We start from the raw sequence: 19,264 nt of genomic DNA, 5'->3' as shown, positions 1-19,264 counted from the left end.
CAACCATATTCTGTTTCAATGAAATACATTTTTTCTCACCTCACACCAGCCCATAAATAACCTCACCAACTAGAGTTAGTGCCAAGGATCAAGTTCAAAATTCTCTATACCATTTCGAAAGCCAGATGGACCATGGACCTATATGTTGTTAGTTTCTGTTCTAGAACTAAACAGTCACAAACAAATAGGGGTTGGCAAGTGTTTTCTTAGTGAATTCATAAAATGTCCCTCAGGACAAAAACATGAACCACATCTAGCAAGCAACTCTCTCCACTCAGATCATAAAACATTCAAAGTGCTTTCTTACCCAAAGCAGGTGCTGCAAGATTTCTAAAATATATATTTGGTTTTAATTTATATTTGTGAGTACATTATACAAAAATATATCTTCTTGTTATATTCAACATCCAAATATCACAGTATGATTAAAAACACATGTACGTAAAAATAAATACAAGAATAAAATTAAAATTTAAACAATATTCCCAAACAGAAAAATGACAGAAAGAGAGAGCCATTAGGACACAGTGGGCTATTAAAAAAGTAGCAAATCTGTTATTCATATCTACAGGGATCCATGATCATATAATATCTCACAGAAGGCCTCCCAGTGTGCAGCAGATTTTTCTTTTATTCCGTTGACATGATTTGATGGGTATTCTTGTTAAAAGCCACTTTTATGAGGACTACACAACAAAGTTTTTCTCTCCACAAAATTCATACAACATCCCAATGGTGATGTTATCAGGGCAATCAGGCTCCTATTGTTCCCCATATTACAAGGATCAGGTTGGATAAAAATATTATTCCTCTTATTAACCAAGCAAGTAGTAATTGGGACTTATCACCACATAGTTTTGAGTTTTAGAGTTTTGAGGACTTATTGAATCTGTGACCTTCAAATCCAGGAGTATCCCCAGACCACGCACTCAATATCCCGGTAAATCTTTTTTCTTTACATTTATTAGAGTAAAGAGGAAAGTGAACACAGGAGTCCAGATGTAAAGGTGAGTTGGTTACTGTGGCAGAGCCTGACCACAAAATCATGGGTGGCGATTTACACAAGCCCTGGACTATTAGTTGAAGGTGGTTGAAAGCACTCCTATACAAGGCATATTGAATGCTTAGTCTACTGAAATAAGAATGCCACTAGTTAATTCCATTCTACCAGTGAAGTTAAAGTTTGTGTGAAGCACAAAGCAATTTTCAAAAAGTTTGTAAAGATGCAGCATGCATGTCTTCTGATGTCTTCTGTAAGTAAGCGGAGTAGCTTGCATGTATTCTCCATTTTAAATTCAACTCCTTAAGTTGAGATCACTTTCTCGATGTGCCCTTTGACACTATTTTCCACTTTTCTTCTAATGTGTGAATGTCCTGTAAATGTATTTGAGATAGGCAATGACTCTCTGTAGTCTGTACAGTTAGTTCCGTGGTCATACATGAAGAACACAATATCACTGCTTTCTTTCTTGCTGTGCTCATTAGGAGAAGCTTCATTATAATTAACGCTGTATCCTCCTCATGATTCAACACCCTCTGCATACTCTACAAGACCTTCAAATGCATTCTCCCTAAATCCAGGAAGACCGGCACCCACACACTCATCACCAGCATGTTGGACTATGGGAAAGCTCTGTACGCCGCAGCCAGACTCATCCTCTGCATTCCAATACAAGACCAAATCACCCAGCTCCTCTGAGACCTCCACTGGCTCCCTGTAAAAAAAGAGTGACTTTCAAGCTGCTCACACATGCCTACAAAGCCCTCCACAATACCGAACCCCAATACCTAACTGAAAGAATCCCTTCCATGCCCCCTAAAGAAATCTCCGCTCTGCTGACCTAACCCTGGCCGAAATCCCCCGCAGCCACAGAGCCAGAACAGGAAGCAGATCCTTCTCCTACATCGCAGCCAAGACCTGGAACGAACCCCTCCTCAGCATCAGATGAATCCACACACTGCAAGCATTCAGAAAGAGCTTCAAGACAATGCTCTTCTAAGGACCTCGGAGCTGCACAAAATGCACTCCCCCAGAAGTTTGAGACCCTTACGGGTGAGTAGAGTGCTCTTTAAATCCCTGAATGATTGAATCAATCAATAAGTGTCTTCACCCGTAAGTGTTTCAAGGCGATGGAGGGGGGGGATGCTGATCCATTGAAGGCTCTGTGGTTCAGTTGAGGAGCCAGATCTTGATGTCTTTTCTGCATTGAGTCAGAGATGGTGATTGCCTGAGGTAGAGAGGCAGGGTGTTCCAGGCCTTTGCTGTAAGGTAAGAGAAGGATCTTCCTTCAGCCATGGTCTTGCGGATGTGTGAGATAGTTGCCAGGGTCAGCTGGGCAGAGCGAGGACTCTGGTGGGTGCCTGGAACACAAGGCACTGGTTAAGGTTCACAGGTCCCTCATCATGTAGGGCTTTTTAGGTGTGTGTGTGAGGAGCTTGAAGTTAATTATTTTGTTGACTGGGAGCCAGTGGAGGTCTTCCATGTAGCCGGTGATGTGGCTGTGATTGGGGATGTTGAGGATGAGTCTGGTGGAGGCGTTCTGAATGTTCTGCAGTCTCTTGAGGATTTTCTGGGTGATGTCATTGTAGAGTGTATTGCTGTAGTCAATTCTACTGCTGATGAGTGTGTGGGTGACCCTCTTCCTGGACCCGTGGGGATCTACTTGAAGATCTTTTTGAGTAGGCGTAGTGTGTGGAAGCAGGCTGATGAGATGGCTTTGATCTAGCAGTTCATGTTGAGCGAGGAGTCCGGGGTGAAGGTGAGGTTTTGTGCATGATCTGTGGGTGTGAGGGGGTTCCAAGCACAGCAGGCCACCAAGACTCACCCCTGGCGGAGGGGGTGGACCAGAATGGGAACCTCGGTCTTCTCTGAGTTGAGCCTGAGGCAGCTGTTCTTTATCCAGGTGGTGACAGCCTTTATCCCATCATGGAAGTTGTGCTTGGCTACAGTGGGTTTGTTGGTGAGGGAGAGAATCAGCTGGGTGTTATCGGCATAAGAGACAATGTTGAGGCCATGGTTCCTGACAATAGCTGTGAGTGGGGCCCTGTAGATGTTGAAGAGAGAGGGGCTCAAGAGGAGCATTGAAGCACTCTGAATCTGATCTCTGTGGGTGCAGAGTGGAACAGTGATAGTCTGACTCTCTGTGTTTGGCTGGTGAGGAAGGAGTGGATCCATTCATGGTCTTTGCCGTGGATGCCGGTGCCGGGGAGACCTCTGCATAGAGTGCGGTGGGGGACGGTATTGAAGGCACCAGAGAGGTCCAGGAGGATGAGGGCTGCAGTTTTGCCACGGTCGAGGAGGATGCGGACGTCATCTGTGGCAGCGAGGAGGGCAGTCTTTGTGCTGTGGTTGCTTCGGAAGCTGGATTGGGAGAGGTCCAGGGTGTGATTTGCTTTGATGAACTCAGCAGGTTGGGCTTTGGTGGCCTTCTCAAGGATCTTGGCTGAAAGGAGAGCAAAGAGATGGGTCTGAAGTTCTTGAGGTACATCGGGTCGGCAGAGGGTCTCTTCTGCAAGGGGTTGATCTCTGCATTTTTCCAGTCTTCGGGAAGGTGGCGGAGTTGATGGAGTAGTTGATGGTGTGGCAGAGTTCAGGCGATGGAGGTGCCGGCTATAGTGGAAGATGATACAAGGTGCTGCCATATTTGTAGGAACCATATAAAAAGTGGAATGGTGGAATTGAGTGCATCATTTATTATATTCACAGCTCCTCCTAATAACCTACACCAGTGTTTTTTTTATATGAAACAAATCACTGCTGTGCAAAAATGTCCAAATGATAGTATTATAATGTAAAGCTTCAGGGGCTTTCCCTGCTAATAGTCCACTTTCTCAAATCATGCCATAAATATTTTTACCCCATACCTCAAATGAAAAGTAGGTTTCACCATCAGTCCAAGCTGTCCATCCTTTGCACATACCTGTATTGTTCTCCATATCTTCAGTTCAATTTTTAAGCTTATTCCCTGGTATATTTACAGTGAAGCTCTTCTTCTAAGGGAAACTATCCAAAGTTTTTATTTACATTCGTTTATTTATTTTTCACAAGTATTGCAAACATAAAAACAATACACTGCATAGAGAGAGAAGTTTTGTTGATCATTCAAACAGTATTATGGGCCGACAATGGGGTAATGGGAAGAGGGAAGGGTGCCAGGTGAAACAGCTCTAAGAATCAAACAAACATCAGGCAATACCAGAGGTTCAGAGAGAAGAGCCAATAGAGCAAGCAGTAAATGTGACAGCTGAACAATTCAACTGGAGTTGTCTGCTTCTAAGGTGAGGAGATAATATTGCGGTGTTGCCAAATATCCGTAGGCCGATAATTGTGGGGTTGAAGTTTTCTGAATTCTTCACTAACCTAGTTGCAATACGAAACTGACTTGAGCCAGGCAAAGTCTGTGGGGGCATGTCCATTGCCCCAGTGTAGTGCCAGTTCCTGCTTAGCAAGTAGTAGTGCCCTGGATGTAAATCTGCATGCAGGTTTGGGGATGTCATAGGTGTACCCTAATAATGCCATTGCAGGGTCAGGCAGAATTGTAGTGTCCATCATCATGGATATAAGAGAGAAGATAGTGGGACAATTGCGACCTCTAAGTGTGCATGACCAGGATAAATGTGCAAAATCAGCATAGGGAGCATGACAATTGGGGCACTGTGACCAATGGGCAGGGTGAAAGCGTGCAATGTCCGTGGGAAAAATGTATGTATGCCTGAAGTAGAAACTTAAAATGTATGAGTTTATGTTTGTGATTGACATATGCAAGTTTTGTCTAGGAGCAGCAGTAAGACCAGACATTGTTGGAGTGTGGATTACCCAGATCAGCACACTAGGCCCCCCTGATACTGTTGGTGGAATTTGGTTTCATGGCCATGCAAGCACTGTAAAGCCTGGATATCAGGCAATCATCATTGGTGTCAGAGACGATGAGTTTCAATAGTGGAAAGTCGACTGGAGCGAGAGTGTATGTGGTCATGTAGAAGTGTAGGGTGTTAATTGTGTCTTCTCAGTACAAAATTATCCATATAGGATGCTTTCTGAAAGCTAACATCATTGGCATGACTGAGAACATGGCCATCTGGAACACATTGCCCTTGGTATGGAGTGCATGATGCCACAGTGTGTGCTGAACGAGCTTCTCACACAAAAGGTGGATCCAGGGATTGTCTGCCAGTGAAAGAGCAGGAGAGTAAAGAAAACCCCTACCCAGTATGCCACAAAGTTTTTGCCAAGCCCAACAGGTGGTGAGTAGGGTTTGAATGTCGGGGGGATCCATAGGGATGCCTTACAGTAGTATAAATGAAAGAGGCAGCTGTACGAGCTGATCTGTGTCCAGTTAAAGGTATCTGGATGGTACCAGTGGTATGTACACTTGAACTGTGCAGCAAGATAATAGAGTTGGAAGTGAGGGCCCCCAAAGTCCCGGCGCTCATAAGGGAGAGTCAGGGTGTCCCAGCAGATACAGGGTTTGTGTCAAGACCCTGTTTGAGCTCTAGGAATACAATGTGCCCCCAATCAAAATGAAACACATTTGAACATGACAAACAAAATCTCATGACATTTGAACACATAGCATGCTAAATAATAGAAACCAAAAGCAACAGTACAAAAGTCAAAAGCGGCCCGCCAGTGATACAGAGTGTACAGGGTGTTGCCCTATGCAGCCCCAGTGGGCAAAGACAGGTGTCATATATAAAAAGTAAGATGTCCACAGGAAGTAAAGAGTTACTCAAACCTGTGATAATACTCATCCTGTAACTTAGTATAAATAAATAAATGAATAATCCACATTTGTAAAGCGCACAATCACCCGTAAGGGTCTCTAGGCGCTGGGGGCCGTCGGGAAGATTAAGCGAGCTATTGCCCAGAGTCACATGGTGCTGGGCTAACCTGCCGCCGGAGCCGGGGATCGAACCCTGATCCCCAGATTCCACCGTCAGTCGCCCTGGCCGCGGCGCCACACCTCTCCCTTCATATAACAGGACAACCAATATTTAGGAAACAGGTGTTCATTGTGTGTACCAATAGGCACATAATAGAAGTGGTACACACTTGAATGGTCTATGTAGAGTAGTAGAGGTAATCATAATTGTGCCCCAGTAGGCATTACAAGTCTGGGTGTGGTAGGTGTGTGGTGAGCAAATCAGCTGCCCCCAATAAATGTATGGAGACCAGGAAACATTTCAAGAGATTGGGTCTAAGTTCTACTACACTCTACGCAACTCCCCTCTACAGCACTCAACTGTATGCTACTCCACTGTATGCCACTCCACTGAACGCAACTTCAGTCTATGCTATTCCAATTTACACCACTCAACTTTAACATAATCCCCTGTACACTGCTGCACTGTACGGTATTTCAGTATACAATATTGCAATATATTATTGTAAGATTTTAATCAATCAAACAATAAAGGATACTAATATTCCAATGTATACCACTACACTGGACACCAGTCTATGGCACTCAACTGTACGCCATTACACTCTATGCCAATCCATTGTAGACTATTCAGCTCTACGGCCCTCCATTGTTCTCTACACCAGTATACGCCACTGCACTCTATCACAATACACAGTATGTCATTACACTTTCAAAACTACATTCTACCCCACTCACTGTACGTGACTACACACTACACTTCTGTTGTTAACCCTATTCCACTGTATTACACTGTAATCTACACTACTCCACTACAGTTCACTCCACAGTATGTCTCAAGAATTAACGCAACTACAATCAGTGTTATTACACTCAAGACAACTCCACTGTACACTATTCCACTGTAAGGCACTCCACTCTACGGTAAACAACTGTACCCCACTGCACTAAACCCTATTACATTCTACCCCACTCCAGGGTATGCAATTCTGATGTGTGCCACTCCAATGTACATCACTCCAATATATGCCACTTCCCTCTATGCTATTTGACTTTACGGTACTACACCGGACTTGGAATCTAACTTAGTGCCAACAGGGTTCAGACCAGGTATAGTCTCAATGTCCATTTCTTCCACTACTTCCACAGTACAACAAGATTTGTTGGACTGACCTAAAGGAATAGCCGGACCTGGACTGTGGATACATCGACTGGCCTGACGTAAATGGTGCCCTGGGACAAAGCCATAACTACAATGTCTTATTTATTTGCACCTGAAGTCTTCCTCAGTTATTGATTCCCTACCCCGCTCCCCCTCTTTGAGAACAGGGACAGCACGGAGATGTGAGACTTCAGGAGAGACAAATGGGACTGAGGCTTCTTTTGCTGTCATCTTATAAAAGAAGGAAATAAATACCCGACCACAGATGCCTTGGGTGCCTCAGATGCCTGCTCTTCCACTCCTTTCTTTCCTTTTCCTCTACCACTCCACAAACTGATGTCAGCTCCATTCTAGTTGTCTAGTTATCCTGACAATGCCCAATGTGCCAAAATGTGCCCAATATGCCTTAAAGATGCCTTCAAATTTGACCCAATAAAAGGAGTTTAGGTTTCTCGCAAAATGTGCAGTAAGGTGCTGCAGCCCCCACGGCAAGAAACACTGCACAAACAAGCGGGGGTACTCCACTTATCCACTGATCTAAGCTTGTTGCCTCAGAGAGCCAATTAACATCCAGTGTTGGTAGGCAAACAGGGAACAGACAACAATCAGCAGGCAACAAAAATAAAGGAAAATAAAAGCAAAGTCAAATGCCCAATGACAGGTAATTCGTTGGCAGAAGAAATAAGTGATGAGGGTGCATTCAGGGAGCATATCACCCCCAAGGCACAAGCCGCTCTCTGCAGCTCCTGATCAGCAGCAGCTGGGCTCATCATTCCAGCGTTCACAGCATTCACAATGTTCACATTGCTACTGCACTACATTGTACCACACTACACTCTACGCAAATCTACTGTACACCACTCAACTGTATGCGACTCTACTGTATGTCACTCCACTCTGTCCCACTCCGGCCTTCGGTATTCCACTTTATGCCACCCCACTTTAATACACGGCACTGTACCCAACTGCACTGTACGCTATTTCAGTATAAGATATTTCAATATATGCCCCGACACTATATGACACTCCAGTGTATGCCAGTTCACTGTACACCACAGCACTGTACACCAATACACTCTACAATATTCAGAGGACGTAACTCTACTGTACCACACGCCACTGTATGATATCCTACTATATACCACTATACTGTCCGCCACTCCACTCTATGCTACTCTACTATACACTCTTCCTTTGTACGCCACTTCACTGTACGTCACTTCACTCTACCCAACTTGACTCTGCGCCAGTCCACTATATGCTACTCTACTATACACCACTCCCCTGTATGCCATTTCAGTGTATGCCACTCTAGTCTACCTCATTCCATTCTCCTCCACCCCACTGTACCCCACTTTACCCCACTAGATTAACTATAACTCGCCCCATGCGCTAGCTATACCCTTCCATATTACATAAGTTATACCATGTGAAATTGTTGCATTAATAACAACACTTATGCCGTATGCAATTACATAATTTGCCAGAACACAGTGCATGTTACAGTGGTGAGTTATAGTTAATCTAGAGTGGCGCGTAAGGTGACAAGACTGTGTGCAGAGGTGCACAAGTTATATTAATTTATAGGGAGTGCGTAAGCAGGAACCCACGGATCCACATAGGATCCGCAACCCTAGATATTTATACATTTCTTTCTTTAAAAAGGTCCCAAACTACTGAACTGATTTTCATACAATTACAAAAAGGTCTCAATCACTCTCTCTCACTCTCTAATATATATATATATATATATGTATATATATATATACACACACAGGTTTGGGAGGGGGTGGAGTGTGAAGATCCATATGAGATGTTCAATATATCCACATAACATAAATTAATTTAGTTAGTGGTTCACATGAAAAGTCGACAAGGATCCAGATGTTCAGGTAAATTGAACACTTCTTGCTTCAACTGTGCCTACTAAAACGTTTACCTATTTAAATGCTTTACACAGTGCTTCATTTGAGGCCGTGGTTTTCGGTGATCGGCACTGGCACTTAATTGTTGGAATCTTCACTTATGAAAGATGCCACATGTTGGCCCTGTGCGTGTAATTTGAAGATCAGCAGAAAAACTGTTTTATTTTTATTTTATTTAATATTCATTAAAACCAACTAATACCTGCCAACGCAGCCATTTTTAAAGCTTTGGGGCGGCAAGCAGGCGGAATTGACACACTTATAGCAGTGTGATGGTTAGTAGTTGTCTAAGCGCAGTGGCAATGTGTGGTGCAAACTGCGGTGGCCTCCTGACAAGGGCCAATCACTGAATGGGTGTGATAATTATAGTGAAGACATTGCTTTTACGAAACACGTACATTTGAAGGTTGACAAAAATTTAGAGTGAATGTGTGACGCACTCCCACCTTTGACAGACTAGGTTAATCAGTATGGAAAGCTTGTACCTTCTCACAGTGTTAAATGTGAGCAGGGTAGGGCTTTTAAAAGATGCTCATATTGAGGGAAATCACATTAACTTAGTTTTCATGGACATAATTACAAGCGAAGTTTGTAATAGAGGTCTGAAAGAGACCAGCTTTTTGTTTGTAATGCAATTAATAAGTCTGATTTTAATAACAAAAGGGCCTTTATGACACAAAATCCGTCTCTGTCGCCTCCTTACCCTACCTATTGATTGCACCTTTTCAGATCTTTCACAGCACCGACCTCTGAGAATCCAAGTAATTTGCTAATTACTGCTGCTTTGCAAAGCTCTCTTATTCATAGTCCCTAATGTGTTTTGAGAAATGTGACCCAGATACTGCCTTAGCGTCTGCCTCTTCCATCTCTGATTCCCAGCACTGTGGTGTGTTGGAAATGTGTTACACGGTGTTTGGGTGCACTCTTGCTTTAAACCCACAAGCCCCATTCCCTCAGTGGGGGACAAGCAGTTCCAGCCTTCCCCCAGCTTTAGTGCCCTTATTGGCTGCTGTGCTGTCGAGGCCTGATTTTGAAGTATCTTATGGTTTATTGTGTCTATGGAACAAATGTACTAATAAACACAGATTCACACATGTATTACTGCAGCACTAAGGCCAAATTCCATTTTTAATATCACATTACTTCTTAACTGATTTGAAAAAAAACACCTGCTTATTGCGTTCTGGTATTATTTTACAGCAGAAAACAGCACGTACTGTTATTCCATTTATCCAGGGAATACAGGAGGAATAAATATCCATTAAATTATCACTGCTATTAATAGATCGTAATGGAATAAACAGGCTAAATATTACTCTAGACTGAACAGTTCTCTTTATAATGACATTTTCGACCCCAACAAATGCAGCCCCAATGGCCCTTTTCATTCCGTCTCCCTCAGAGCTAAACCCACAGCGATGAACTATAAAGCACATATCTCGCTTCAAGTGACAGAGCTTTTTTAATCTGTGGCCTTAGGCTATTGGACTGACCTTGATCGTAAGTGGATTCCGCTTATAGAAACCCCATTTATTCCAGATAAAAATAATGTTCGAGAAAGACTGCTTCTATATTAGGACCTGCTTCCATGGGAATTAAAGGGAGGCTGTTGGAAATGATTCTTTTCCGAGGTGTGACTGTAATGCTGTAATGGCGCAAATTCTTACAGGCAGAATCTAACATAGTCGGTTATTGAGTAATGGTGAGCGTCCTGGCTATCTGGTTGTAAGGCTCTGTGCGTAAGATTTCTCTATACAGCTACTTAAACGTGCTTCATAGGGGTTAAACATTTCTCTATTATGGAAGACTGAAAACAGGCTAAGGAATTGCTAAGCAAGAGAACGGTATTGAATAACATGCATATATGCACATCAGAGAAAGCTAAATCATATCTAAAACTGGGCTAATTAGAACTAATGTTAACCTTTGTTCCTGCCGCGACCCTCATTTGCATGCACTATCCAAACATGTATGTACCCACTTTCATCTGTCATATGATAACACATGCCCACGTATGGGGATGGCTTTTTTGGCATGGTAAAGTGAAACACACACACAGAAAAAACCCAGACGCCTTCACACAGGCACAGTCAAATACCTATAGAAACGCAACACATGTGTGCGCGCACATATACACCTACACACAGGCCCAGGGAAATACCTATAGAAATGCAAAACACACACAACAGCATCAAAGCTAGTTGTAGAAATGCAGCTCTGTTATTTACGGCTTCAGTTCTGTTGGGTGGATGGCAACTTCAAGAATAGTCAAGCTCCCACTACAAGGTATCCTTTGGCACTGCTCTGTCAGCTTTATGGCACAAGCGACGGTTGATGTTTAAATGGATTTGGGGAAGAGGATTAATTCCAGACGACTAAGACGGCTCTGTCTGATTGCCAGGGATCATGGGTGTGAGGTGGCGAGTGCAGAGGATCAAATGAGAAGGTGCTGTCTGCGACGGGGGCGAGCTTTACCAACCATTTCCAAAAGCACAATGCCATTCTGCAATACTGCCCGAGTTCTCCGCATTAGCCAACCAGTGGCTTTCATCCTTAGTTGTTGGTGAACTCTTTCTGTGTGGAGATTTGCGAAATGCTATTCCTTGAACCAAGGGCAGTACCTCTAAGCCAAGAAACTTTGCAATTTGAAGATGTACCAATAGGCTAAGGGTCAAGGTTATAGGTCCAGCCACCCTGCACAGTTTAGTACTTCAACATATTGTTCAAAATTATGTTGATGTATATATAATTTTGCCTCTTAATTAATTTCTCATGTACTAAGTACCAAGAACAGATGTGAAAAGATCCTTGCCCATTTTAGGAAGGATTCTATGCATGAGAGGATTTAGCATTTCTTTAGCTCTTTGAGTGAAAAGAAGACATTGCATGAATGTTGCAAACTGTACACTGCCAATAACTCAACGTAGCTTTAATGTAGATCTTGTTTTATTATACTGTAAAGTATTAAGAGTAGATTATTAGAACCATAACGTTTTATACTTTGTTGGTTGTGGCCGTCTTAAGATGAAAGGTTATTGAATAAAACATTTATTAAATAAACATTGCAGAAAAAAATGGGCAAGTTAATCCATCTGAGATGAAGTAAGACTGGAAACAGTGTTGATTTTGCACATGCTAATGTAGGACATGTCCTTGCAGACAGATAGAAGTATTCTACAAGGACATGTTGCTAGTTCCAAAAAGGCGTTGGAAATAAAAAAGACGAAAAATGCACACTCTAATCAACACCCCTCGAGTCAGCATTTAATTAAGAGGCACACATTTTCTGGAAGGCAAGTGATTAGCAGCAAAAAATGTCAAAGAGTGCAGTGAAACAGACGGCGAGGCTGGGACAAACTTTGGAATGAACTGGCAGATGGGGAGTCCTCAAATGTATAAACAAGGTGCAGGTTTAATAGAAAGCCAAGAGGGAAGAGGTACTAATAACAGGTTGGCACTATTCGATCACATCCCTTCAAGGCAACCTAGCACAAGGCCCTAAAAGAAGACCCAAAAAAGGACATAGGGGGCATGCAGATAGAAAATGAAATTCATAATGAAGGAGTTAAATAAAGCACTCTGTGACCTAAAGTACAAAAATCTGGTGGTAAAACAATAGAAAATGAAAACAATAAAGTATAAAGAAGGCAGCTATGGTTGAACAAATTGATGAAGGATGATCTAACATGGGCCAAACTCCACACTGCCGCCAAGGTAAAAGACTCTAAGACATCCTGGGTGCTAGTGAACAAGCGCACCAACACCTGAAGCCCCAAAGCCAGCTATATCTCAAAGAAGCAATGGGCTCACCACGTTAGGCAGCTTTATTGCTCCACCACTACTTGTTCAAAAGTTTATCTCACCTGTTGGCATAACACACAAGTGCACAACATACAGAGTTAACAAAGGGGTCCTAGGGCATACTATTTAAAGACCAAGTAACAATCTAACCCCCAATCTAACACACAAGTGGCCTTGGCGCAGAAGATAACAGCCCATCCAGCCTATCCTGTCAGCTCTCCATAGGGCACCAATCTAAGCCTCAACAAGTACACAAACTTAATCCTCCGGACGGCCTACTCAGGAAAAGAGAAAGGGCCATCTCAAGGACACAGCCCATCATCAACGTATGACCACCCACAAGAAAGGTCAAAATATCCTTAAGGAAATATTAGGTCCGCTGGGGCCCAAGGGCCCAACTAACTTTATGCAACCCTATTAAAAGCTGACCTGTGCCTCTGGACTGTCATCTTAACCCAGCCGCTCTCAGAATGTCGTCTCATGGCAACCATTCCTGAAAGTTGGAGGGGCACAACTCTAGTACCCATATACAAAAAGGGAAATAGAGCCTCACCTGCAAATTATCGAATGATATCACTATTGGATGCTGAAGTAAAGTATTATGCTCAATTACTGTATGAATAACTGGAAATAAGGGCCAAAGAGGAACATCTGATTCCATGGTTCTGGGCTGGCTTCCAAGCACATAGCCATATAGAGGATAATCTTCTGACCTTAATTTGCCTGATTGATGAAGCAATGAGTCCTGGGGCCTGTCCGTTAAATGCAGCGTTTATTGATTTCACTAATACTTTCAATCTCATCCCTAGAGGCAGACTATGGGGAAAGCTAAAGAAGTGGCAGATACCACCACACTTCTTATTGGCAATAGAATTATATATAGTAAGGCATGGGTAAGAGTTAAACTATCAGCCAATTGGGCGACACCAGAGAAAATATTTACTAATAAAGGGCTGAAACAGGGCTGTATACTAGCCCCTCCGCTCATCAACCTTTATATGGCAGGCACCTCTTTGCCAGTCAGAACTCCCAGCAAGGAAGTTCGGGGGAGCTGGGGGTGAAGTATTTGTGTTAGAGTGGAAAATGTATGTTTGTACATTGTTCTATGTATGTTAGCATTCGCTGTGCCATTTTCTATGCCAGCGCCATTTTGTGTTATAAACAAAACTTGTATTCTGCTATTTCCGAGAAAATGCTTCTGTTAGGTTATGTTTCCTCAAGGCTAGGTTCTGTTTCACTAATGAATACACTGTTCTAATTAGCGAATACCTTTCCCTTTAGATAAAGGCCTTCTCCCACTTGTATAGTGGCGGTCAAAGTAACCTTGAGAAGTAGATATTGTGTGCCGAACCTCAGAATCAAAATGTATCCTCTGTACTTCATTATTTAGCTGCATCTGCTTCAAAAATTCCATTATGGGTGTGTCTTCATTGGTTCTGAAATGTACATAATGTATCTTCATGCTTGCCGATGTCAGTCCCTCCGCAGCACTCCTAAGAAACTGGGCAGACTGGGCTCCACTCTGAGTGTATTCGAATAAACAGATATTGGTTTGTATTCTCTACTGCCTGACAGACTTTTAATTTGGTATGAAAGGCTGAGAGGTGGTGGTGAGTGACCTGGGTGACCCTAATCAGTCCACTTCCTTCATTTGTGTCCCTGAGACTTCAGAGCAGGAGGCAAGCTCAATTCAAGACTTTGGAGATCTTCTTTCAAGCAGGGCACACAGCAAACAGCAAAGTCCTTTTCTCCTTTCCTTGGCAGCAAGTAGCCACTGCAGGCCAACCCCAGACAGCAAACAGCAGAGGAACAGTATTCCTCCTGAGCTTCTCAGGCTCTTCTCGTTGGCAAAAGTTCCCCTTGATTCCCAGAAATGATCTAAAGTTTGGGGGTTTGGGCCACAATATACTACAAAATCCGTTTTTCTCTGGTGGCAGAGAAGCCCTGTGCTTGGTCAAAACCAGTCCTGTCCTCTCTGGTGCAACTTCCTGGCAGGAGGTGGAGACAGAAAATGCAGCCCAGGTCTATTCAGCTCAGCCCAGACTCATCAGGCTCTCTGGAGCCACTGCTCCCCCCAGCCCCTGTCATCCAAAAGCCAGACATGCAATACACAAACCTAGCAGAGGCTAAGCAAGAAAATACCTACTTTCTAAAAGTGGCATTTTCAAACACAGTATGTAAAAATCACCCTCACTAAAAAATGCATTTTAACATGCTGAGTTCAGGGATATCAAACTTTACTTTCCTACCTTGTTCCCAGGGGTAATTATGTTTATAAGATGTTATAAACAAACTCCCCATTCTGTCCTATAGGAACAGGTGGCCTTGCAATAGTGAAAAACAAAATGGTCAGTAATTCACTATCAGGACATGCCACACACAACAGGGCATGTCTTACCTTTCACATACACTGCACCATACCCACAGGGGTACTTTGGGCCTACCTTAGTGGTGACTAACATATAATAAAAGGGAAGATTGGGGTCTGGCAAGTGGGTACACTTGCCAAGTCGACATGGCAGTACTAGACTGCACACAGGCTCTGCAATGGCAGGACAGAGTTACATTTACAGGCTGCTTATGAGGGTGGCACAATCACTGCTGCAGTCCAATAGCAGGATTTGGATTTACAGGCCCTGGGCACACACAGTGTACTGTACTAGGGACTGACTAGTAAATCAGATCAGCCAATCATGGAAACACCAATCCATAACAACAATTTACAAAGGGAGCACTTGCACTTTGGCACTGAACAGCAGTGGCAAAGTGCCCAAAGTATCTAGACCAGCAAAACGGAGTCCAACACACAGCAAAAACACAGGAGGCAAAGGCAAAAAATGCAGGAGAGAACCACGGCAATGGTGGCAGGTCTAACACCTAGACACCTAAGGGAGTAGAGCTCTTTATAATAAGTATTTTCATTTAATTTCACTCCTGCATGAACTGATTTGGAAAGGTGGGCGCCAGAGAGTTTCATTAGCTACTCTCCACCAACCCCCACTCGAGGGTGGCCTGGGAGTACCAGACTTGTACTTTCTTGCAGCTCAGCTTTAGTGGATCATGAAAAGGGTTGTTTGAGTTGGCTTAGTGAAACTCGGTCAGTTGGGCAATGAACTGAATCAGTGACTCCTGCTGGGGAAACTGCTGTGCCCGGCACTCCGGATTCCCTGCCCGGGTATCCTTTTTTTCTACCACCCTGATTTACTGATGATCTGAGCTGTGACATACTGGTATAGTGTCATCTTATGCCCCAGAACTCCCATCGGTCGGCCTACCGGATGGTGAAATATTGACTTTCTTTAGTACAAGGCAGATGGACTACTGGACAGTAGCTGGGTTGGTGACCTTCAAACAAATGTTTTAATTCCCTTTGGAGAGCTGGTGGAGCAAACAAGCCAACCAGTTGGACGATTCCTTACTTATGAAGTGCTTACCAGTGCCATATGGGACCTGTGGAGGAATACAGGAGTGGAAACTTCAACATATGCATTCCTTCAGTTACTTCTGACTAGGGTATCGGCATCTCACTTGGTCTCTTGGGTTTATAAGGCTCTAAGGGCCAGATGTACAACCATTGCTGTTTGCGACTCGCAAATTGCATAAAATTGCGGTCACAACTTGCGAGTCGCAAACATCAATGTACAGCAGTTTCAGAGACACTGTTTGCGATTCCCAATGGGGTTGCAAATTGCATGCCTCATGCATATTAATGAGGCTGTCGCAATTTGCGATCCATTTGGGACTGGCTGGCACTCCCAGGGATTTTGGCCTGCTGGGGTCTATGAAACAAAATCGATTGTCTTGAGGTCTGAAGTGTTACATGGTGCCCTATGGCATCCTCCATTAATCAACTGTATCTAATCACGCCTAAATAAAGCCCTCATCTGGGCAACCCTATTAGGTCAACAGACCTCCATGTCTGAGACTGCTTTTGAATAAAGCAGATTTTTTTTAAATGCAACCTGTTTTCCTGAAAGGAAAATGGGCTGCATTTAAAAAAAATTAAAATTTTACTATTCATTTTAATTTTTCAAGGGCAGGCAGAGGTCCCTGGGACCACTGCCTGGTCTTAAAACATGTTTGTGCATGTACTCCTAAAGGGGAAGGAGTCCCCTGGGACCCCTTCCCAATTGTGAGTGCTTTATAACCCTTCTGAGAAGGGTGGTAAACTGCGAGTGTTTTGCGACCTCAATTGCGGTCGCAAACTATTCTTACATAGCTTCTGGAGTAACTATTAGGAAGGGAATGCCCTTTCCTAATAGCGAGTCGCTAAACCCTAGTTTTGCGAGGCGCAAATTGTTTGTGACTCGCTAAATAGGGTTGGTACAAGGGCCACACGTTTTTTTGCAGTCGCAAACGGGCTTAAAACCCCTTTGCGATCGCAAAAAGCAATTGTACATCTGGCCCCAAATCGGCTAGTAATTAGACCTTTGGGCACTATTTGGGCTCACTGAATTGCAGAATTGGGACAGGACATGGCAAATGCTCAATATGGGAGGGTGCACACATCTTATATACATACAATTTAATTACACCCACAGGATGTACCTTACTCCTCATAGGATTCAGACTATCTATGGCAGAGGACCTAGAGGTTGCACTAGCTGTGCAACTCTAGATGTTGAGTTTGGACACATGACCTGGAGTTGCCCTGGGCTTCCAGGGTTCTGGGAGAGGCAATTTTGCATCTTAATAGGCTCCTGTGTAGGTCACTCATCCACCTGCAGTTTGTTTACTGGGCCTCTTTTGTAGGCCTGGTCCAAGGAAGGTTGGGAACAGATTCATGGCCTTAGCCCTGGCCAAGTGACACGTGGTCATGGCCTGGAATTCATCCAGGGGACCTCATGTGTAAACATGGGTGTCTGATCTCACTTTCTGGACACAGGCTGAAGAAAGGGCACTTCAGAGGGAGGAAGCAAGGCTTGTTCATCCGAAACCTATTGAACTGCTCTGGAGGGAAGCCGTGGATGATTGGAAGTCCCCTGGGGCTGGGACTGCAGTTGGCTCTGAGGAGGGGTAGACTGTGGGTGGAGTACTGGCAGCGAAATGTAACCCTGATGGAATTGGTGGTGCACAGGACCTGCTGGTGTTGCTGTAGGTAGAATGGATTGCCCTACCCTGCCCTCCGCCTCTCCCCCCCCCCCCCATCCCCGCGGCTTCACTGAAATTTATGTTGCTCTTGTATTCTGTGGTAAGCCACAGGCATGCCTGGACATGGTTATTATTTATATTTTAGATTTGTATTATTATTATCGGATGGCATTTAGTGCTCCTGGAAGAGATTTCATAACTTCTTCCCTCGTAGATGTTTGCTTGCTCCTGCTTGCACAATATGGATGACTTAATGTACACCCAGGAAACTGATTCAGTATTTATATTGTACTGCATTGCTAATAGCTCTAAACCTAAGAAACTGAATCAGTGTTTATATTTTACTGCATTGTTGTAATCTTGGAAACACTAATAAAATAGTGTTAATAAGGAGACTGGTTTGATTAGAAAATGTCTTGCTGAGAACCACTTTCTCTTCCAACAATATATTTTTCCTTGAACCAGTTTATTTCCTAGTGTGACTTTTCTGAGCAATGAATGCCGTTTTTGAGAAAAGTTATTCAAGAAAGCGAAATGTATTGTGTATAATTGTGTATTTTCACCAAAATTACTTGAATATTAGAAAAAATGAATTTGTGAATGTTTACAGCCCTTGTCTCCCTCGAGATAAGGTAATGCTGCATGATATAATTGCAGCGATCTTGTATCCCATAATTTAGTGCGCTCGATACAGTGTTATACAACTATTCTTTTGAGTTAACTGCTACATTGGAACTGCAGCAATCCATAATTTCACAAGTTTCATTATTTCACGTGCAGTTTATTGAATTAAATCCATAAATTACACATATCATAAAATGCTAAAAATCTGTATTATGCTACTGTCCCTATTGAAAGTCCTGATCAAAGAATTCTCACTAGGCCAAGATGATTGTTTTACTAGGGTTTTCCCGAAAAACGCAATTTGTCACCCAGTAACAAAGTTAACGTTGTAAGCACATGGAACATTTGACTTCCTCGATTTTTCATTTGTCTAGTGTGAAAAAGAATTCTATTGATGTGATTCTGTCATGAATGACAATTTACAGCTCAGCTGGTGCTACCTACTACCTTATTGGAAGTTAGGAACATAGTATCAAAATGTTTTGCTGGTAACTCCGGATCATTAAATGCAGCTCTTACAGAAATAGATTATGTTCAAATTACTATAATATTGTTAAATACTTTGGCGCAGATTCACAACTTTTGGTGTAGGAGTAGGTTTGGATTACCCACTCCCACAAACCAAACATCAGAACCTCGCTAAGCAGTCGCAGCCAATGCAGATAAGAGCGGTAGGGCGGTGGGGTGGTAGGGCCGAGTGGGGGGGATTTTGACAGACGATGACAGGGGAAAATTAATTATTTATTTAATTTTCCCTCGTGGTCGTCTGTCGAATTCCC

This window comes from Lissotriton helveticus, chromosome 1_1 (assembly GCF_964261635.1).
Source record: "Lissotriton helveticus chromosome 1_1, aLisHel1.1, whole genome shotgun sequence".
In the NCBI taxonomy this organism is placed as follows: Eukaryota; Metazoa; Chordata; class Amphibia; order Caudata; family Salamandridae; genus Lissotriton; species Lissotriton helveticus.
This window is presented reverse-complemented; position numbering follows the sequence as displayed.